A 21632-nucleotide genomic window follows, 5' to 3' on the forward strand; every position below is an offset into this window, starting at 1 on the left:
CTTTATATCCACCTTTTCCTTTTGTTCTATTTTTATTTTTATTTTTTTATTATTAAATGATGTGGTCTATGGAAAATAATAAAAATCTGACTTAGTTTAAAAAAAAAAGCGCCGACCAAATGACTGACCCCCTGGCCCACCAATCTCTTTGCCCTAGCAGGGGCACCTAAGAAAAAGCTATAAAAGCAAGTGGGAGGGGAAACTCAAGACTTTTTCCCTTCACCACCTTTCTGAGGAAGGCGGAAAAGTGTCCACGCGTGGAAAAATTAAACAATAAACACTCTTGAAATTTCAGACGTGTTTCTGGATTTCTTTGAGGGGCATTTCATGGGCACAACAGTGTGTGCTAGGGCTGTATCCTCTTTCTATACCTAAAACAATAAAGATGATCAAAGAAAGAAGTGGGGCAAACTTAGGAGCTCTAATTTATGGCATAAATGCACTATCAAATATATTAAATATGACTGACAGTACTTCAGAGGATAAACTAGATGACTGGCATTTCCTAAATAAGAAATCTCTCTCATCTCCATAAAATCAAAACCAACTCATGGGTGACTCGCCCCTTTTCAGCCCTTGCATTGGGTTTCTGAAGCTATGGATCTGGTGGTCTAGGCAGCTCTGGTGGCATAGCCCACAGAAAGTTGAGCTGTTAATGCAAAGGCCATGCCTCTCTTGTGGATTGAATCCTCCAGCTCCTCTGGAGAAAAATGGGAAATATTTCCCCTGGTGATTTACAGCCTCAGAAACTTGGTAAAGAGTCAGCTATGAACTGATCCCAGCTCCACACCAATGAAAAAAGAATTTTTTTTTAAAAAAAGGAACTCGTTACATGCATCAGAAAACTTCTTTAAAAGAGGGAAAAGAAAATATAGAGGTTGGAAAAAATATGCATTGATGACATATCTGATAAGGGACTCATGTCTAACATTGCTAGAAAATAACAACATCTCATTGAGGAAAAGACAAATAACCCAGTTGTAAAAATAGGTAGAGGACATGAAAAGACACTTCACCAAACAAGATGTTTAGATGGCCAGCAAACACGTGAAGAAATGCTCACGATCATTAGCTGGTCAAAGTCAAAGCCACTGACATGGAGTTGGAATCACCTCATAGCTGACCCCTCAGCAAGTTTTCAGAGACTGTAATTGCCCATTTTTCTTCTGCAGGACAGCTGTTGGATTCAAGTCACCTGCCCTTGGATCGGCAGCACAGTTCTTTCTCACTAGGCCACCAGTGCTCTCTCATTAATTATTTACTTCTTGTTGTTGTTGTCGTCATCATTGTTTGCTATTGAGTCAGAACTGTCCCAAAACTGACCCTCCAGTAGGTTATCAAATGCAATAAATCACATAGGAGGAGTTTGCCCATCCTTCTCCTGTGGAGCACCTGGTGGATTCAAACTTAGTGCCTTTGCAATTATAGTATAGCTTCTTACCACTAAGCCACCATTAGCTATTCAGAGAGTTGAAATCAAAACAACAATGAGGTATCCTTTCACCCTGACAACAACAGCAAAGTTCAATAAGACAGCATGCCGTAAATGTTGGCAAGGAGGTGGGGAGATTGGAACTCACATGTGCTCCTTGTGGAAATGTTGCAACCACTATGAAAAGTAGCTTGATGAGCTTCCTTTTAAAATTAGGACTAGCAATGCCACTTGGTGCAGCAATATCACAATAAGGTCCATATTTCAAAGAAATGGGATTTGTGCCACAAACTGACATATGCACACCATATTTGTTGAAGTATTATTTACAATACACAGAGTTGGAAATAGCCTAAGTGTCCATGAGCAGACAAGTGGCTAAAGAAACTATGGTACACAATTGAGTGTTGGGCATCACTAAAAACAGTAAGGAATTTGTGAACCAATGGATGTCATGGATGGAAGTAGGATAAATGAGGCTGAATGACATAAGTCAGTCACAAAAGGACAATTATTGTGTAAGATCACGGTGGCCTGGTGGTAAGAAGTTGTGCTGTCAACCCAAAGGTAAGCAGTTTGCATTCATTGTTTTATCAGGAGAAAGATGGCCAATCTCCTCCCAAGCAATTTACAGACTAGAAACCTGCTGGAGAGTCAGCTGTGAGTCGGTTCTAACTCAGTGGCACATAATAATAGCAAATGGTAACAGAAAACTAAGGAAAGGTTTGCACACAGAACCACTCTTAAGTGGCTAACAAGGAGGGGAAGAGAGGTAGAAGGGATTAAAACCTAATGAGTAGATAAGTTAGATGAAGTGAAAGATTATACAGTAAGAGTCTGATCAGACTTTGTAGTTAATTAATTATATTAATTAGTTGTAATTAATGTTATAAAACAAAATAGGTATGAATGATTGAATGGAGAATTAATATGATTTGTCAACTTTCATTCAAACAAAAAAATGCTAAAAATCCCAAACAAAACTAGCATGCCAAAACATTCACTGCCAGTAAGTCAGTGCATAGTAACCTCCATTGATTTCTGAGGCTATAACTCTTTATAGAGGGGACTACCCATATTTCTTCCTTTCTCAGAGTGACTGGTGGATTTCAACTTTCAGTCTTTCAGTTAGCAGCCCAATACATTATACACTATGCTTCCAAGGTAACTTGTTGCTGTGAAGCTGAACCCTGTGACACTGATGTGGTGTCAAATGTCTTAATGGTGACCCATGGCGGACAGTGTTTGGTAGAGCTCCTTGATTAAACCAAGCTTGGAAGCAGGAGTGGCATCCACTTCCATAATAGCTTGCCTGCAGAAACCCTATGAACCTGGAGAGAGGATGAAAGTCACACAAGTGTTGAGGACTTTTGTTCATAAGCTCGCTATGAGTCACCTATGACTTGATGGCACTCAAAAACAACATGCCACAAAGGCTGTCTCTCTCTATATATACTCATATATATTATATCTATACATAAATTTTTACCAAACCAATATAATTTCCTAGCTGTTAGTATAGAGGTAATCTTAAAAATACAGAAGTGATTTATAATTAAACAATATGCGGCTTAGGTATCTGATGAAGTACAACAATAGCAGAAGACATAATGAAACCGTCATGTTTGAATCTGTTTGTAATAACACATTCAGGAGAAAAAGGAAAATCAGTATGGAGTATCAGTCCTCACTGTAAATTTTTATTTAAATTACAACAATAAGTAAATAAATATAAAATTGAATATTTTTGTCTCTCTTTGACTTAGTAAAAAACATGGATCAAATAAAGAAATTTGTCTTTATGATAATCTTGTGGCTAAAGGAACAGATAGAATGAAGATTGGTATATTATTGACAATGTAAACAGCACAATTGATATTGCCATCAGCAATATGATAGTTCCAACTGGTGAATCGTTCTTAGCAAAATTCTGGAAGAAACATTTACTTTATAGTCATTCCTTGTTTTACATGGCAGTCATGTTTTGTTGTAAACTGGATGCAGAAAGGAAGCAGGCACATGAGGAAATGAATTCTAAAAAAGCGAGAGGCTGAGGCAGAGGTCCTCTCACAGCTTAGCACTGTGAAAAGGCCCTGTTATTAGTCTCCCTATGGTTTTTATTTAGTTCAGTCCAATCCTCCTAAAAAATTCAATCTCCGGAGACTTAAGTGTTGCCAACATAACAATGGGTAAGCTTAATCTTTAAGACGAAAGTTCAGACACCACATCCTCTGGAGGCTGGGCAGAATTCTCTGTTTGCAGAGGGTGCTCAGTACTGTCTGGACGCTGACCTCAGCTGTGGCCCGGTTATGGCTATGCCAGGGAATCCACAATGTTTCTATAAAATCCAATGTATGTTAAAGCCTTATGGAAATGTTTTGTGTTTTATCATAAAATTAAGTTGGTACCTAGCATCTATTAAGTTTATAACAGGGCACTGGAAATGTATGTGAGGAGTGAGACAGTTCTTTGAGTGGAATTATCCTGGTAACTGAAGGATGACTAGAATCCATTGAGTGCCAGTAGAGTCCACTAATCATCTGACCACTAGTAAATAGCCCCCCAAAATGTCATTGTGCCCCTAAGAGATGGTACCTTACTGAGGATTAGCACTTCCTATAAAAATATGGGTTAATTATAGGGGAAATTTCAGCCTCCTCATATTTGTGAATGATTTTTAAATAGCTAGGGAAATAAAAGGAAGAATAATATGTTTTTACACATGAAAAGTATATGAAATTCAAATTCCAGAATTCACAAATAACGTTTTATTGGTGCTGTAGTGTTAGCCTAAAAGTTGGCTTTTTAAAAGCCATTACAGTTAACCCCCTCTGATCTCCAGCTACCTTAACTGTAGGCACATGGTCTTGCAAATCTGTATGGTCTTGCAAATCACCAACAGCTGTGGGACTAGGATAAAAGTAAGAGTGCTTCCCATACTGGACAGTAGGACTTGAGGTAAGCAAGGCTTGTGGCAGCAAGACATGAGGGAGACTGGAGCAAGATCCTGGTGAAAGCGAGACCCTGCTGATGGTAGTGGAGAGACTGTGGCATTGCTGTGGAGGAACTGTGACAAGGTATAAACTGAGACTTCTTGCATTTGTGCTGGCCACAGTTGAAAAGTTTTGTTATTCTTTCTCATTCTTGAAACTATGTAACTACATAGTGACTATATTGATTTATAACTACTCTGAGGAAACCCTGCTGGATGATTTGGATATGACTACTGAACTGAAACCAGAGTCTGGACTAATTGAGGAATTGTGACTTGGAACTTGGGCTAAAACCTGAACTTGTATTGGATGATGTTCTTTGCCTCCCCCACTCTCCAACTTATTTCCCTGGTAAACAAGTCAGCAATGAATAGATGAACCTCTTGTTGCTGGTGAGGCTTTACAGGAATGATGGAGCAAGGCTATGGGCTCTTTATCTACTTTCTTCTCTGTGGCAGTGAGGGACTGTGTTATTTTTACTCTTTTTGGACCTTTCAGAAAGATGCTTATGGCCCAACATCCTTATGTCCTGTTTTCTTCTCTTTGGACAAGCACACAACCACATTCATTTGTTTAGCAATTGTCAATGGTTGCTTTTGCACTAAAATAGTGCATTTTAGTAGTGGCAACAAGACCATATGGACATCAAAGCTTTAAATATTTCGCATCTTATCATTTACAGAAAAAGTTTGCCAACATTTATACTTAATCCCACTGATTCCTCAGCTGCATATCAAGGCATGAATGAACCTAGGAGAAATCATACAGGTTATGTCCTGAAAACCCACAAAATTTTATTTTAAACCATAAAGTTTGAAGTTGAGTTGTTAGGAGACCTGATGGCATAGTGGTTGAAGAACTTGGTTACTAACTGAAAAGTCAGCAATTTGAACCCACCAGCTGCTCTGTGGAAGAAAGGTATGGCAGTCAGCTTCTGCAAAGATTTATATACAGTCTTGGGAACGCAATAGAGCAGTTCATTAGCCTAAGAGTTTGACATGACCTCCTGAAAAAAGCTTACAAAAGCTGTATTCCCCCCCCACCCCACCCCACCTTTTGTACTCGTCATTGTAATAGAATTGAGCGACTTTAAGATAGGCTTGGGAAGAAATATGCTGTGTCAGTTTGTTTTCCGAGTACTGCCATGGCTAACTGACATCCTGTGTAGGAGAGACAGCCATAGTCTAACCACAGAAATGAACTGTTTCAAGTACCTAAAAATCAAAGTGGAAACGGTGGGGTCTGGGAAAACCTGGGCCTTAATTTTCCCACGTAACTTGGAGTTCCTGTCTTGATCACAGCAACAAGCAGGAAAATCACCAAATCATGAGTTTAAAAACTCAAGTACTCCTCTGTAAATGGGGATGATAATAATAGCTAACATGTCATTCATCCATATACTGAATTACAGCTAGGTGTCAAGTACTGTTGTTCTAGAACCCAGGATTAGAACAGTAAACAAAGCCAAGACTTTGCCCCCATAGAACTTCTCACAGAGGTTTGGGTTAAAATGTGCTAGAGGTTAAATTGTTCTGTTCTGACAGGATACCCCATTTCACACAGAGAGTAAGACTACAATTTGGTTAAATTGGCTGGAGTTCCCCATTGTCTGCAAGTAACCATCTAGTTTTTGGAGGAACAAATAATTGCTTGACTGAAAATATTATAGAGAATATAATATATGCATCCTTTGAGAGATGTACTTTGCATTTTATAAGGGAAGGCTGAGTCTAGCCACAATTAACTCTACAAAGGGCATCTATTCTAATCAATAATACTCACAATACTAAATAAATAGCTACAGGGTCAGACATGTTCCTCCATGCTCCTGCACCTATTTCTACTAGTAACTAGTCTGATGCTCATTACAAATTGACATACAGACTTTTTTCATAGTTATGGGGTTCACTAGGGAAATAGCTTGGGAGATAGGGAAAGCAAAGGATATATCACACAGTGAAAGTTGAGGTTTGTGAACAGCAGCCCAAAGCCAGATTAACAGGAAGACACAGTTCTTCAACTAGTTCAGACAGCTTCTCAGTCACCAATGAAAGTTTAGGCTCAACACAACAGCACAAATACAAGAAGCCTCTGGTTTCCTCAATCATCCAGCAAGCTTTGTCTCATGGCGGTCATACATCATCTCTTCCTTCAATTGTCCAGCAAACAAAACTTTTAACTCTGGCTCTATCTCCAGGGCTCCATCAGGCTATCCCTCACCAGAGTCTCTCCAGTTTGGCTATCTCTTCCTCTTATGTATGACCCACAATTTTTGGTGATATAGATGATACTGATCAATAGTGAACTATGTTTCTGCATTTGAGGTCATTTAAGATAATAGCCCTAGAGGGAATTAAGGTAATGGTTAGCAAAGCCATTTTCCAAAGTCCTAACAGCACACATTTTAATTGTCAAAAATAATACATTGTATGTGATTTTTTTTCCTCTTGCCTCATAATCAGGGTCTTCCACTTACCCTTTTCTGCTTAATGGCTCTTATTCTACTAGTGAGGATTCTACTACATACTAAGCATATCATCTTAATTTTTCACTCAAGGTCTGGGAAACTAGCTACAGTGGAGACATACTTGAACTAAGACTTCAATACTTAGAGATGCTAAGGGAAAAATCTTGAAAGATCCAGGAAGCATCAAAGGAAGGTGGAGGAATACACAGAATCACTGTATTAAAAATAATTGGCCAACATTGAAATATTTCAGGATGTACTATATGATCAAGAGCCAGTGGTAATGAAGGAAGAAGTTCAAGCTGCACTGAAAGCACTGGCAAAAAATAAGGCCCCAGGAATTGAGAGAATATCAACTGGCATGCTTCATATGACAGATGCAGCCCTGGAAGCGCTCATTAGTCTATGCCAGGAAATTTGAAGGACATCTGACTGGCTGACTGAAAAATAACCATATTTGCTTCCGTTCCCAAGTAAGGTTACCCAACAGAATGTTAAAATTACTTAAAAAAATTATCATTAATATCACCTGCAAGCAAAATACTGCTGAAGATCATTAAAAAACAGCTAGTACAGTTCATAGGCACAGAATTGCCAGAAGTTCAAGCTAGAGTTAGAAGAGGCAGTGGCACCAGGGATATCTTTGTTGATGTCAGATGAATCCTGACTGAAAGCAAAGAATACCAGAAGAATGTCTATTTATGCTTTATTGACTACGCAAAGGCATTTGGCTATGTGGATCACGACACAGTATAGTTGGCATTGAAGAATGGGAACTCCAGATCACTTAACTGTGTTCATATGAAACCTATCCGACTCATAGTGACTCTATGACCAAAAGACCTGAAGCCTTTCTAGAACTATCATAATTTATCCAAGTTCATAAGAGTTCCCAGAGGTATGTGATTTAGGAAGTAGATGCCACTCCTGCTTCCAAGTTAGAGCATAATGAAGTAAAAAAATGTTTCATCAAACTTCAAAAGTAAATGTGTTTTGAGTATTAGTTCCAAATGCAAATTTATCTGGATGAACACTGCTTTACTTTCAAAAGACTAAAAGACTCCCTCAATATGCATACCAGTGGCATTACCATTGAGTTCAGACAAATACAAAAATATCCTGTTTAAAATTAAGAAAGGTATGTGTCTCTGAAACTGAGGAGGACCTGAAGCACTTGCTGCAGAAGATCAAGGACTACAGCCTCCTATATGGACTGAAGCTCAACATCAAGAAAACAAAGATTCTAACCACTGGGCCAATTGGCAGCATCAGTATGGATAGTGAAGAGATTGAGATAGTTAACAGTTTTCGTTTACTTAGCTCCATGGTCAACACTCTTGGTAACAGCAGCCAGGAAATCAAGAGACGAATTGCATTGGGAAAGTTGGCTGTGAGGGACCTCTCAAGAGTACTGAAGAGCAACAATGTCAGACTGGAGACTAAGGTGTGCCTTATCTAGGCTATAGTTTTCACAATTACGTGCTATGCATCAGAGAGTTGGACAGTGACTAGGGTAGATAGGAGAATTGATGCCTTTGAGCTGTGGTGCTGGAGAAGAGTGTTGAATATACCATGGACTGCTAGGAGAACAAACAGGTTTGTCCTGGATAGGGTGAAGCCAGAATGTTCCCTGGAGTCAAGGATTCTGAAGCTTTGTCTGACATATTTTGGGTATGTTGCAAGGAGGGACTGGTCCTTGGAGAGGGACATCATGTTTGGCAGAGTGGAGGGGCGGCGAAGGAGAGGAAGACCTTTGTTAAGATGGATTGATTCTGTGACTAGAGAGGTGGGAATAAGTGTGTTTGAGATGGCTAGGTTGGCACAGGATAGAAGAATGTATAGAGCTCTTGTACATAGGGTCGCTATGAGTTGCAAGCGACTCAATGGCACATAACAACAACAACAATGTGTCTCTGAAGTTTCATCTGACATACTTTGGACATGTTGCAAGGCGGGGCCTGTCCTTGGAGAGGGACACCATGTTTGGGAGGGTGGAGGGACAGCGCAGGAGAAAAAGACCCTCGATGAAATGGATTCAGTCACTGGGGTAATGGGGATAAGTGTGCCAGAGACTATGAGATTGGCACAGGATAGAGCAGAGTTTAGGGTTGTTGTACATAGAGTCGCTATGAGTCATAGGTGACTTGATGGCTCAACAAAAACGTATCAAGGTGTCCTTTCTCCATACTTATTCAACCTATAGGCTGAGAAAACTATTTGAGAAGCTGGGGTCTATGAAGAAGAATGTGGCATCAGGATTGGAGGAAAACTTAATAACTGATGTTATGCAGAAAATACAACCTTGCTGAAGAAGATCAAACACTGCAGCCTTCAATATAGATTGCATCTCAGTATCAAGAAAACAAAAATTTTAACCACTGACTGACAGGCAACATCATGATAGATGGAAAAATAATTGAAATTGTCAACAACTTCATCATACTTAGATAAGCAACAATCAATAAATACACTTGATTCCAGTAGTCAGGAGATATATTGCAATATATATATATATATATCATAAAGTCTGCAGCCAGGGACATCTCCAACGTGTGGTCTTTTAGGACTAAGGTATGCCTGATTCAGGCCATGGTCTTTTCAATCACTTGTTATGCTACTGAGAGCTAAACAATGACAAAAGAAGAATTGATGCCTTTGAGCTGTGGTGTTGGAGAAGAGTGCTAAATATTCCATGGATAAAGAACAAACAGATATATATGTTTTGAAGAAGTACAGACAGAGTGCTCCTTGGAGGCAAAGATGGTCAACCTTTGTCTCGCATACATTGGGCATGTTGCTAGGAAAGGCTTGGAGGGCCATCATGCTTGAAAATGTGGAGGGACAGTGAAAGAGAGAAATGCCCTCTACTAGGTGGATTGGCACAGTGATGACAGAAATGGCTCAAGTGTATCAGAGATTGTGATAGGTTTAGGATATGCTGTTTATAGGGTCACTATGGGTCATGTTCAACTTGATGATACCTAACACCACCACCACCACCATCACCATCACCACCACCACCACTACCTGTCAGTTATTGCAATAGTTTCATTCAGGTTCTTAAAACTTAGATCTATTCCTACACTTTTCAAAAACTCAACTCATTGCCATGGAGGAACTAACTCAGCTGACCCTCCAATGAGTTTTCAGGGGTTGTGAATTGTTGTTGTCGTGGTTAGATGTGATTGAATCAAGTATGACTCATAGCAACTCAATGAACAAAAGATCCAAAACCAGTCCTATCCTGCTCCATCCTCACACTTCCTGACACACAAGTGCCCATTGCAGCAGTCACCTTGTCAATCCACCTGGTTGAAGGCCTTCCTCACCTTCACCAACCCTCCCTCCACCCTTCCCAACATCATGTTCTTCTCCAAGGAATAGCACATCCTAGTAATATCCAAAGAATGTCAGGCGAAGCTTCATCATTCTTGCCTACAAAGAACACCCTGGCTGCACCCTCTTCAAAACATATCTATTCGTTTTCTTGGCCATTCATTGAATGTTCAGTGCTCTTCTCCAGCACCACAGCTCAAAGGCATCAATTCTTTTTCTGTAATTCTTATTCATTGTCCAGGTCTCGGGTGCATAGCTAGTAATCGAATGACCATGGCCTGAATCAGATGCACTTTAGTCCTCAAACTGACATCACTACTCCTCAATAATTTGGGAAGGTCCCTAGCTGCAGATTTTCCAATTGCAATACATCTCCTTATTTCCTGACTGCTCATACCAAGGGATCCAAGCAAGATGATGCTATTAACAGTTTCAATCTCCTCTCCATCCATCATGACACAGCCTGTTAGTCCAGTGGTAAGAATCTTTGTTTCCTTGATACTGAGACACAATCCATACTGAAGGCTGCATTCCTTGATCTTCTGCATTAAGTGCTTCAAATACTACTCACTTTCAGCAAGCAAGGTTGTGTCATCTGCATAATGCAGGTTATTGATGAGTCTCCCTCCAATCCTGATACCACACTCCTCTTCATAGAGTCCAGCTTCTTGGATAATTTGCTCAGCATATAGATTGAAGAGGTATGGAGATAGAATACATCCCTGATGCCCTCCCTTCCCAATTCCAAACCATAAAGTGTTCCCCTGCTCCATTCGCACAACAGCCTCCTGGTTCAAGTATAGGTTCCTCCCCACACCCAGTGTTCCAGGAAGAAAAGTCTGATCCCAGGGCAACAGTATTTCGAGAATAGCTAACTACAGGGTAGGACAAACAAGCAGATGTTGTTTCTCGACTGATAACCCATGTACCTTTGTTTCCCGACTGATAACCCATGTGTCTTGTGCTTTTCCACTGCCCTGGAGTTTGAACTCATTGTATGCTTAAGAATTTGTGAAACCACCCTATACTTAATGGCTAACCACAGAAGTTAGGCAAATATGCTGATGACTTTAGATCTGTCTAACTGCCACATGTGCTACGTGACTGCCACATGTGCTATGTGCAAATATGCTGTGTAAACCATGAGCGAAAACCGAACCAATGAATTCAAACTGTGCTTTCATCACCCAATGAGAAGCTGATACCCAGTTGTATCCCCCTAAAGTGTATAAAAAGAGCCAACTTTGTCTGCTCGAGGTCGACTCCTCTGTCTCCTGCGAGAGATATGTGTCGGCCCGGAGCTCCGCAATAAACCTCTTGCCTCTTGCTGTTGCATAAAAAAAAAAGTATAGGTTCCTCATGAGCACAATCAAGTGCTCTGAGATTCACATTCTTCTCAGTGTCAGCCACAACTTGCCATTTTTTTTTTTAGAATGTAAATTACATGGGATGAAATTGCCCATCTTTCTTCCTTTGAACAACTTTGGATTCAAACTATTTGTCTTTGGGTTGACAGGACACTTCTTACACCTAGACCACCAGAGATCTTGTCTTAATACTTCCAGTGAGGTTTAATTCTCTTTCCCCTACTCCTGTCACTGAGCACAGTCTGTGCCCATGACTCTGGATGTCTGGAATGAATGGTATGGAGAGCAGCAAGACAATTTCTTCCTTTTCACTTCTTTCTTCCCTGCATTTGCTTCTCTGATTTTGGGAGATAGAATAAGAAGATGAAAAGACACCACAAGACAGCTTCTCTGTGGTGCCCTGCAAGTTTCTCTCCTGGACTTTTATTTACACCTTCTCTAGCACTTCCAGTTATTAAACTTGCCCATGGGTGAGCACAAAGAACCCCGTTACTTAGTAATGCAGTTTCCCAGACATTATAAAACTAAATTACCTCTGCTGTCATCTAGTCAATTCCAATTCATAGTGACCCTATTGGGTTCCTAAGGCTGTACATTTTCAGGAAAAGACTGCCCATATTTGCAAAAATCCATTTCCTCCTCCAGTGGGAGTCTAATATCTTACTTTTCTGATGCACGCATGGCACAGAGCCTATAGGGAAAAATTGTCCTCCCACCCATGCCCAATCTTGTGTATCTTTTGGGAACTTTGAGTACAAGAGGGAATTGTGTTCCATGTCTTTAAAAAAAATAGAAACTTAAGGTCACCTTGCTATTCTACTGCTGACCTTTACTGAGGACTGGGAGACCACTGGCAGGGCTTGGAATTGGGTGGAGTGAATCCCCAAGTTAAGAAACTGAATAGATATTCCATCAGGGATGGAAATTGCAGTCTGCCCACCATATTTTACATGACAGTTCCCTTTGAGTCTCTTTGTTTGGCTCCAGTAAGGAATTAGTTCATAAATATGTCTATGAAAGTGAAAGTATTCTCTTTGTGAAAAAGAAGTAGTCCCTGGTGTGTGTGGGGAAGAGTGTGCTTCTCCTTAGGGGTACCCTTAGGGGGTAGTGGCTCGTGAGAGAAGCATCCCACAGCTTAGAGGCTATGAATTCCATGAGGCTTGGGGAATTTACAACATGTCAATAGAGAATTCTTTCTGCACCTATAAAGTGAAGTCAGTAAGGAAAAACTCTCAAATCAAATACTCTGTGATATTTCATCCTACAGGGAAACGGTTGTTGACAATGAAGAAACCAGGTGTAGTCTAAGGCTTTGCATCAGTGCTGAGGCCTTGGGTCCAAAGCTGTTAGAGAAATTCCCACCAACTGACCAGATGTATACATATCTATTTTCCATTGATGCCAAGGCCAAGGGTAGAGGCAGGGGTTAAAATAACCCTTTCAGGATCAAGTGACCTAACAAGACACTAACCTCTCTGAGGTTCTATTTCCTGATCCATAAAATGAGAATTTAATTACTCTGCATGGCTGATTTTCCTATCTCAGATGCCTTAAGAGAAGATAGTGGCATTTGTTATTCCTGTATAAGTAAGATAAGTAAACCATTTTTATCTGTTTTGAAATCCCCTTAATAATTCATGACCAGTGACAGAATTCAGATTTATAACCTAAAATAATCTTTTCTTCTCTCTACAGATATTCTCAAATGATTCTTTGGCTTGCTGTTATAGTCTATATTGTGTTAAAGCAAAAATATTTTCTCTAGACTTAAAAAAATATTTTTTTTTATTCCACTCTTTGTGTTAGATTGTCATATGACTGGGGTGACTTGTGTAGCGTTGTGATTCTGGGAGCTGGTATTTCAAAATCAACAGGGTCCCCCAAGGTGCACAGTTTTCAGCAGATCTTCCAGGCTAAAACAGATTAAGAAAAGGATCGGTGGTCTACTTCTGAAATAACGGAAAACCTTATGAATCATCGTGGATCATCATCTGATACGTCTGCAATGATCTGGAAGAGAAGCCAGTCAGGCTGGAAGACACTCAAAATGCAATTGGGGAAGAGCTGCTTCCTCAAAGTAATTGTTGTTGTTGCTGATTGCCTTTGAGTTAAGCACGGCTCATAGCGACCCTATGAACAAAAGGCTTGAAGCCCCTCTTCAAATATCGACATTTATCAAAGGTCATCGAGTTTCCGGAGGCAAGTTGGAAATGGATGCCACTCCTGCTTCCAAACCTGTCATAGAATGTTATTGGTTGAGTCGCCTGTGATGTATAATGATATAACAGCTCTGAACCCTTCCCTGTTCTGAGACAGTCTCACTAATTCTGACACACCAACCCCATCACCCCAGTTACTGTAGCAATCCATCTCCTCTGGGGTCTCCCTCTCCTGAGCTGTCCGTCTACCCTTCTGAGCATAATGTCCTTCTATAAGGACCATTTCTCCTGGCTACGTGTCCAAGGTAAGTGAGGTGGAGCTTCAAAATCCTAGCCTCCAAGGAGAGACTTGGTTTAACCCTCTCCAAGGCAGACCTATTTGCTTTCTTGGCACTCCTTGATATGTCCAAGACTCTTCTCCAGCACCACAACTTGAAAGCATCTATTCTTCTATCATCCTTAGTCATTGTCCAATTTTCTGAAGTATAACATGTAACTGAGAAAACCATGGCCTCATAGTAGAATTGACCTTAATGATATAGTTGAAGTTAAGTTCTCAGTAAATGAACAGGCTACATTTACCAACATGACACCACTCAAAATGAGAACAGGTACAAATATCCATTAATAAGCAGAACACAGAATATTTGAAATATGAATCTAGGACAATTTGAAGTTGTAAAAGGATGAAATCATTGCTATTCTAGGCACTAGGGAGCTCTAGTGGCTTCTTAGTGAGGACTGGCTCCATGTTGTCAGACAGAACCAATCCTAGGAAAAAGGCACGATGCTAGGAAACGTAGAGGATCAGAGAAAGAGAGGAAAGCCCTCCAGGAGATGATTGACTTAGTGACTGCATCACTGGACTTGAGCATGGGGGAGATCATAAGGGTTGTTGAGAATAGGGCAAGGTTTCTATTTTTCATTCATAAAGCCACTCTGATTTATAGGTGACTTGAAAGCATCTAACAATAGCAAAGGTATTTCCTAAAACTCACAAAATATAGTAAATCATTTCAATGACTAATGGATATGGAGCACCATGCCCAGGGCCATCAAAATGATCTTAAAAATGACAATGGGTTTGTTGGAAAGACTGATGGGGATTTTCCAGAATTCAAGGGCAGACAGGACAGCAAGGCCTATGAGGGCTGTCTGTAACAGCTAGGGTCACCAGGAACCAATCCCTCTTGCCAGTTTACCATTGTTCTTCTCTTTTACTCTGCATGCTTGCTTCTCTGTCAGCAATGAAGAGGTGTGTACACCGTTAGCAAACTTATCCAAAAAATAGAAGGATAATTAGCTAAACATGTATGGGCACTCAAGGGGAGGAGGGCTGAGGATGGGTGGGGTGAAACCACAGAGTTACATAGTTTGGTAGGTGGAAAGAGTGGGGTTAGTAAATGGGAAGGACCCGGGCAAAAAAGACAGGGTAATGACGGGCAAAGTCCAATGGTGATTGATTTTATAAAACAATGCAGGAAAACAAACAAGTTCATCCTAGAAAGGGTGAAGCCAGGCTACTCCTTGGAGGCAAGGATTCTGAAGCTTCTACTGACATATTTTGGGCATATTTCAAGGAGGTACTGACCTGTGCTTGGAAAGAGACATCCTGCTTGAAAGGGTGGAGGGACGGAGAAAGAGAGGGAGACTATCAATGAGATGGATTCATACAGCAGTGACTTGGGTAGTGAGAGTAGGTGTGTCAGACACAATAAAGTTGACACAGGATAGAGCAGGTTTCAGGGCTGTTGTACACAGGGTCACTATGAGTTGCAAGCGACTCGACGGCACATAACAACAACAACAACAATGCATGGGAATGATTGTATGAAACAGAGTATGAATGAAGAATAGCATGAAACACAATGTATACGAACTTTGTAAGCAAACCAATAAAACAACAATAACAACAACACAATGTCTTCTGCAAAGCACAAATGTCCCAGTGAAGCTGGTGACATTTTTTTCTTGAATAAAACTGAGTTTAGGGTTTTAGTTACTTGGAGTTCTGAATTAATAATGGCGTCTGCTACTTGGTGGTACCTGCAGAAGTTTGAATCCAGCCTTAGGATCACATGACGAAGCATTGAAGTTGAATAGAAGCAGGAGTTGAATAGAAGAAACTGCTGTTATAGTTGCTAGGTGCTGTCCCAGGTGAGTATGACTCAAAACTGTTAGTCCCTTAAAAAAACTAAACAGGGCACAATGTCTCCCATCTCCCTTGTCTTTTATGATTCTGGAAAGAGTTGACTTAAAGGTGTCATTTAAAAGGCTCAGCTAGGAATAATGACAGTGTTAGGATCTGTCAATTTTTTTGAAGAAGAGTTGCTTTCAGCCAGAAAAAGTGGACTTTTGCCTATTTTCAAGTGTCATTTGTTTTGGAAATCCTTTCCAGAGAACCTAATATTTTATGCCAACAAGATTTTAGTCCAGGCATTGACTCTAATTGTTCACTATAATCACTTACATATACATGTCATACACACATTCATGTTTCCCATTCCCCACCTTACACTTCAAGCCTCTTGGTCTCAGGGATGTCCTACCACCAACAACAACCAAGACACTTGATCTACCCCCACCCGACCCTACCTCCACTCTGAGCAACAATTCTGGCTCAGAACATTTTGTGAAAAGGAAGTAAAGGATCTTTTGCCTTCCCTGTAAATACCCAGTGGATTGAGCATCTCCTCAGCTTCTGAGAGTTATGCTGTATTGTCATCCTGTAAATGGATGAGATGAGATAATATGCAAAGACAGCTGCAAGATAGATTGCCTTCTCAGCCTGAAGTAGGAAGGCCAGGAATTCTGGCTCCACTGGCACTTCTAAAGTTAGGGGTGGTTGGGCGGCAGGCACTCTGAAAAGGGAAAGTCCAGAAAGAAAGCACCTGCAATGTGTCTGTAGACAGAGCGCAGATGTGACCTGTCTACTGCCAGCAGTGCAGACAGATGATTCCATTCTCAGAACCCGGTGCCATAAAATATTTGAATCATACACGCAATTTCCTTTGTTCTGATTTCATGATCACTCAGCAACAGACAAATTACTATTTGATTTCCCATGTATGTACTAGTCTCCTACTTTGTTCTTAAAAGGATATTATTGTTGTTATTAAATGCTGCTGAGTCGACTATGACTCAATAGCGACCCTATGAGCCTTCGCCTATCCTGGACCAACCTCACCATCTCTGACAGACTTGACCTCCTGCCACAGTCACTGTGTTAATCCATCTCATTGAGGGTCTTCCTCTCCTGAGTTGACCCTCCATGCTTCCTAGCATGATGTCCAAGAACTGGCCTTTCCTGACAACGTGCCCAGAGTATGTGGGATAGCGCTTCAGCATCCTTGCCTCCAAGGAGCACCCCAGTTTTACTTTCTCCAGGACAGACCTTCTTGTTCTCTTGGCATAAGTGGGCTTGCATAGAGAAACCTTTTGGAAAGGTGAGGAATCAGGGAAGGTGAAGACCCTTAATAAGATAAATTGATGCAGTGACTGCAGCAATAGGCTGAGCACAGTGGAGAGTGTGAAGACGGTGCAGGATCGGCCAAGGTTTGATCTATTGTACATTACAAGTCAGAGTCGACACGACAGCACCTAACAACCACATAAACATATAAAAGGAGCCCTATTGGTGCACTGGTGAAGGCCTGACCAAATGATTGGCAGTTCAGGCTTACCTACTCCTCTACAGAAGAAAACAACCTGGCAATCTGCTGCCATAAAAGTTATCATTTAGGAAACTTTATATGGTTGTTTCACTATGTCTTATAGGGTCTCTCTGCGTTGACATAGACTACCATGACACACAACAAGAACAACCACAACATGAAGACACATAAAGATCTGAGTTGCACAAACAGAAAACACTCAACTACTAATCTAAAGGTCGGTAGTTTGAATCCACCCAGGCAAGACAATGTGCTTCTGTTAAGATTAGAGTCAAGACAGTTCAAAGGAACAGTTCATCTCTGTCACATGTGGAATTGCCTTATGTTGGAATCAACTCGGCATCAATTAACAACAATAAAAGCACACTTACCTCAAGTTTTTGTTTTTTTTTTTGTTTTTTAAATAGCACTTAATTTCAATTAAGATAGCGGGATTTAGTTGTGTTTGTATGATATCCATTTACCCTTTATTGTGCACTGTTTTCTTTGAGGAAATTACTTTCTCATTGAAAAATAGTGAGCTTTCAGGTACACGTAATTTATCACCAGGGGACAGATTACGCTGCAGGTAGGGACTTCTCCAAATTACTGATTTTAGTTTGGTGCTAGCAGTGATGTTAGTTTGAGAACTAAGGTATACTTATCAAGACCATAGTCTTTTAGATCACCTGTTATGCATCTGAGAGTTGGACAATGAATAAAGATGACAGAAGAAAAATTGATGTCTTTGATTTGTGGTCTTGGGTAAGAGTACTGAACACCCTGTGACCTGCCAAAAGAACAAACAGGTAGATCCTGAAGAAGGTGAAGCCATAGTGCTCCTTGGAGGCAAGGATGGTGGAGCTTTGTTTCACACATTTTGGACATGTTGCTAGGAGAAGGACATCATGCTTGAAGAGGTGGAGGGATTATGAAGGAGAGGAAGACCCTTAAGAAGGTGAACTGACACAGTGACTGCATGGAACTTGAACATGTCAGAGATTGTGAGGTTGGTACAGGTTAGGGCAGGATTCAGATCTGTTGTTCATAGGGTCACTATGAGTTGTACTTGACTTGATGGCCCCTAACAACAATTTATACCAAGTGTTGTCAACCAAGGATAAAATATTAATAATGAGACAGAACACCAAGAATGTACTGGAAAGCAGAGAAGTAAAGCAGGGGGTGAGTTTCCCTGTGCCTTTATTGATAATTGCCAGGGAACAAATCACAAAGAGAATTCTAAGCATATGAAACTAAGCTCTTTCTATTGAAAACCTTATGTGTGACTCAGGAGGGAGGGGTTAGCAAACACAATACAAGAATTGTGTAAATACTTAAGATCTATTTTAGCACTTACCTCCTGTGATGCCTAAAGTCTGCCTTGATGCTTAAGGATGAATTCCAGTTTGTATCCACGCCTCCTTCATATCATGATATAGCATTTGGTTGATTATAAATATTTAGTAAGAAATTTGGCTTCCCACAACCAAGTTTTTCCCCTGTGTGATTGTTTATGGAAATATTTGAAGATTGTACACTTACAGGGCAACTATCAGTTGTGTGAGACTATCCACATGTTGTTAGCTATCTAGCCTTCCTGGCAGTAGATGTTAACGTGGCTGTTGCAGTTATTTATGGTCAGTCAAGCTCAAAGCTGACCCTCGAATGGGTTTTCAAAAGCAGTAAATATCATGGAAGGAGATTGTCCACCTTTCTCTGGAGGAGCAGCTAGTGGAATTGAACCCTTGTCTTTGATTAAGCAGCACCAATCTTCACTAATAAGCCAGCAGAGCTTCCTGTATGTTAATAAGGTCCTTCAATCAATGTGACAACCAAAAATACCTCTGGAGATGACTCTCTAGGGATGAGTACTACCCCAGAGAATCACATCACTAGGTTCATAAAGCATCTTTGACAGTGAGTTCCCCATTCCTCCTGAAACTTCCATGAGTGTGACTGCTCCTTTCCTGTTACCCAAGCTCATGCTCCCAAATTCCTTTTGCCTCTTTTCTCTCCTTTGGCCTTTCCACTTTGCCAATGATCAAGTTCTGGGGAATATTTTCATGACAGAGTCTCATTCAGACTTCCTTTCCTTGCCACTATCTTATTTGAATGTAGAGTTCAATTTTTGATGGGACCATTGAAATAATAAGTTCTCCTTTCCTTGAATTTCTCCCTTCTTCCATTTTTGTCTCTTTATTTTTACCAAATTCCTCACCCATGATTAGCTACTCTGTGCTGGGAAGTCTATTCCTTTCTAATTTAGTCCAGCTGCTTGGACTTTTACCAAAGAGCCTCTACACTCATTGGTCCAACTCTCCCTTTTAATTTATTATTTACATATTCTTCTGCAACATTACTCTATGTTACAGCCTGTTGTTGTTATTGTTTACCATTGAGTTGGAAGTGACCCATAGCTGACCCTCTAGCAGGTTTTCAGAGATAGTAAATCACAAGGAAGGAGATTGTCCATCCTTCTGCAGAGCAGCTGGTGGATTCGAACCACATGCCTTCGGGATTTTAGCACAATTTTTTACCACTCTCCATTCATTTTCTAGTTCTTAAATATTTCTTATACTTTGACATCTCTGGACCTTTTGTTCTTCTTTTGCAATGTCCTCAATGCATTTACTTATTGTTCTAATATATTTGCTGGATGAGCTCTATGTGCCATTGTTCATTCTCCTTATTGTTGCTGTTGAGTTGGTGAGTTTGTACTAACTCATGACCACACTATGAGTGTAGAGTAGAACTGTGCTTTTTAGGGCATTCAAGACTGTGACTTTTCAAGAGCAGATTATCAGTCTGCCTTCCTTCGTTTCTCTCAGTGGGTTTAAACTACTCATTTTTCCAGCTAAAGGTTGGGCCATCCAGGGAGTCCTAGGGAATAAAGTGGCAAGCCAGGAGATAAAGTCATACCAAGCTTACTTTATTGTTGAGAGGTAAACAGAACCATGGATATAAACAAGTGAAATTTATTACTACTCTAGAATCATTCCTACGCTGGATTAGATACTGAGTACCCAGGGCACAGAGTAGACATGACATGCACAATTCTTCTTTTTAGAACTGTGGTTCTTTCTGTGCAGGGTCAGGGTCTACCCAGCTTAGTTTACTGGTTGGAAGAACAGCACATCCTGAGGTAGAATGCTGGGAAGAAGCTGAACTTGACTAGTTCTCAAAATCACCAATAAGCCAAATCTTTGAGGACTTAAGGAAGGCAAGAGAAGGATCAAGGAGTAGGCAGACATAGTTCACTGATCCTTTATTCTACTAGAGAATGAAATAAAATTTTCTTGTCTTCTATGGAAATGGAGAAGAGATTGAGGCTGTTAACAGTTACAGCCTGCTTGGCTCCACAATCAACACTCTTGGCACCAGGACTCAGGAAATCAAAAGATGAATTGCTTTAGGTAAATCTGCTGTCAGGGACCTCTTCAGAGTACTGAGAAGCAATGATGTCATTCTAGAGACTAAGGTGTGCCTGATCGAATCCATGGTCTTCGCAATTACTTGCTATGCATCAGAGAGCTGGATCATAACTAAGGATGATAGAACTGATGCTTTTGAGTTGTGGGGCTGGAGTAGAGTCTTGTACATACTATGGACTGCCAAGATAACAAATAGGTCTGTCTTCGAGAGAGTGAAACCAAATTTCTCCTTGGAGGCTGGGATTTTGAAGCTCCGTCTTACACACTTTGGGCACATGGCCAGTAGAGATGATCCTTGGACAAGGACATCATGCTCAGAAAGGTGGGGAGACAATGCAGGAGGGAAGACCCCAGATGAGATGATTGATACATTGACTAGGGCAATGGGGATTGCTCTAGTGGAGTCAGTGAGACTGGCTCAGGACAGGGCATGTTTCAGAGCTGTTGTAAATAGGGTCTCTATGAGTCGCAGGGTGACTTGACAACACATAACAAACAACATGGAAATATGTAACAGTTTTAGACCAATTGGAACTAGATCAAACAATGGTTTTGGGTTGTTTGGTTCTTTTAATAGTTAAAATACTAAATTTTAAATTTAAATGACACAAATGATTTCTTCAAAGCCTATTGCCTCCCTTCTTGTTTGCATAAGTATTTTGTTTATTCTTCCAGAGATTTATTTTTTGTATGTTGTTATGTGCCGTCGAGTCGCCTGCGACTCATAGCGACCCTATGTACAACAGCCCTAAACTCCGCTCTGTCCTGTGCCAATCACACTGTCTCTGACA

The 21632-nt window shown here is 40.6% G+C and overlaps 1 pseudogene across 1 annotated transcript in view; it reads left to right on the forward strand.

The window, feature by feature from the left end:
- LOC102874491 overlaps nt 1-12646 on the forward strand; it is a 24429-nt pseudogene extending 11783 nt beyond the window's left edge. Inside the window, exon 3 of the transcript XR_438830.1 lies at nt 12583-12646. The product of XR_438830.1 is annotated as an apoptotic chromatin condensation inducer in the nucleus-like (transcript). The remainder of the gene's footprint in view (nt 1-12582) is intronic.
- The last annotated feature ends 8986 nt before the right edge of the window (nt 12647-21632 follow it).

Source organism: Elephantulus edwardii, unplaced genomic scaffold (assembly GCF_000299155.1).
Source record: "Elephantulus edwardii isolate Elephantulus edwardi_28Jun2011 unplaced genomic scaffold, EleEdw1.0 scaffold00007, whole genome shotgun sequence".
Lineage (NCBI taxonomy): Eukaryota > Metazoa > Chordata > Mammalia > Macroscelidea > Macroscelididae > Elephantulus > Elephantulus edwardii.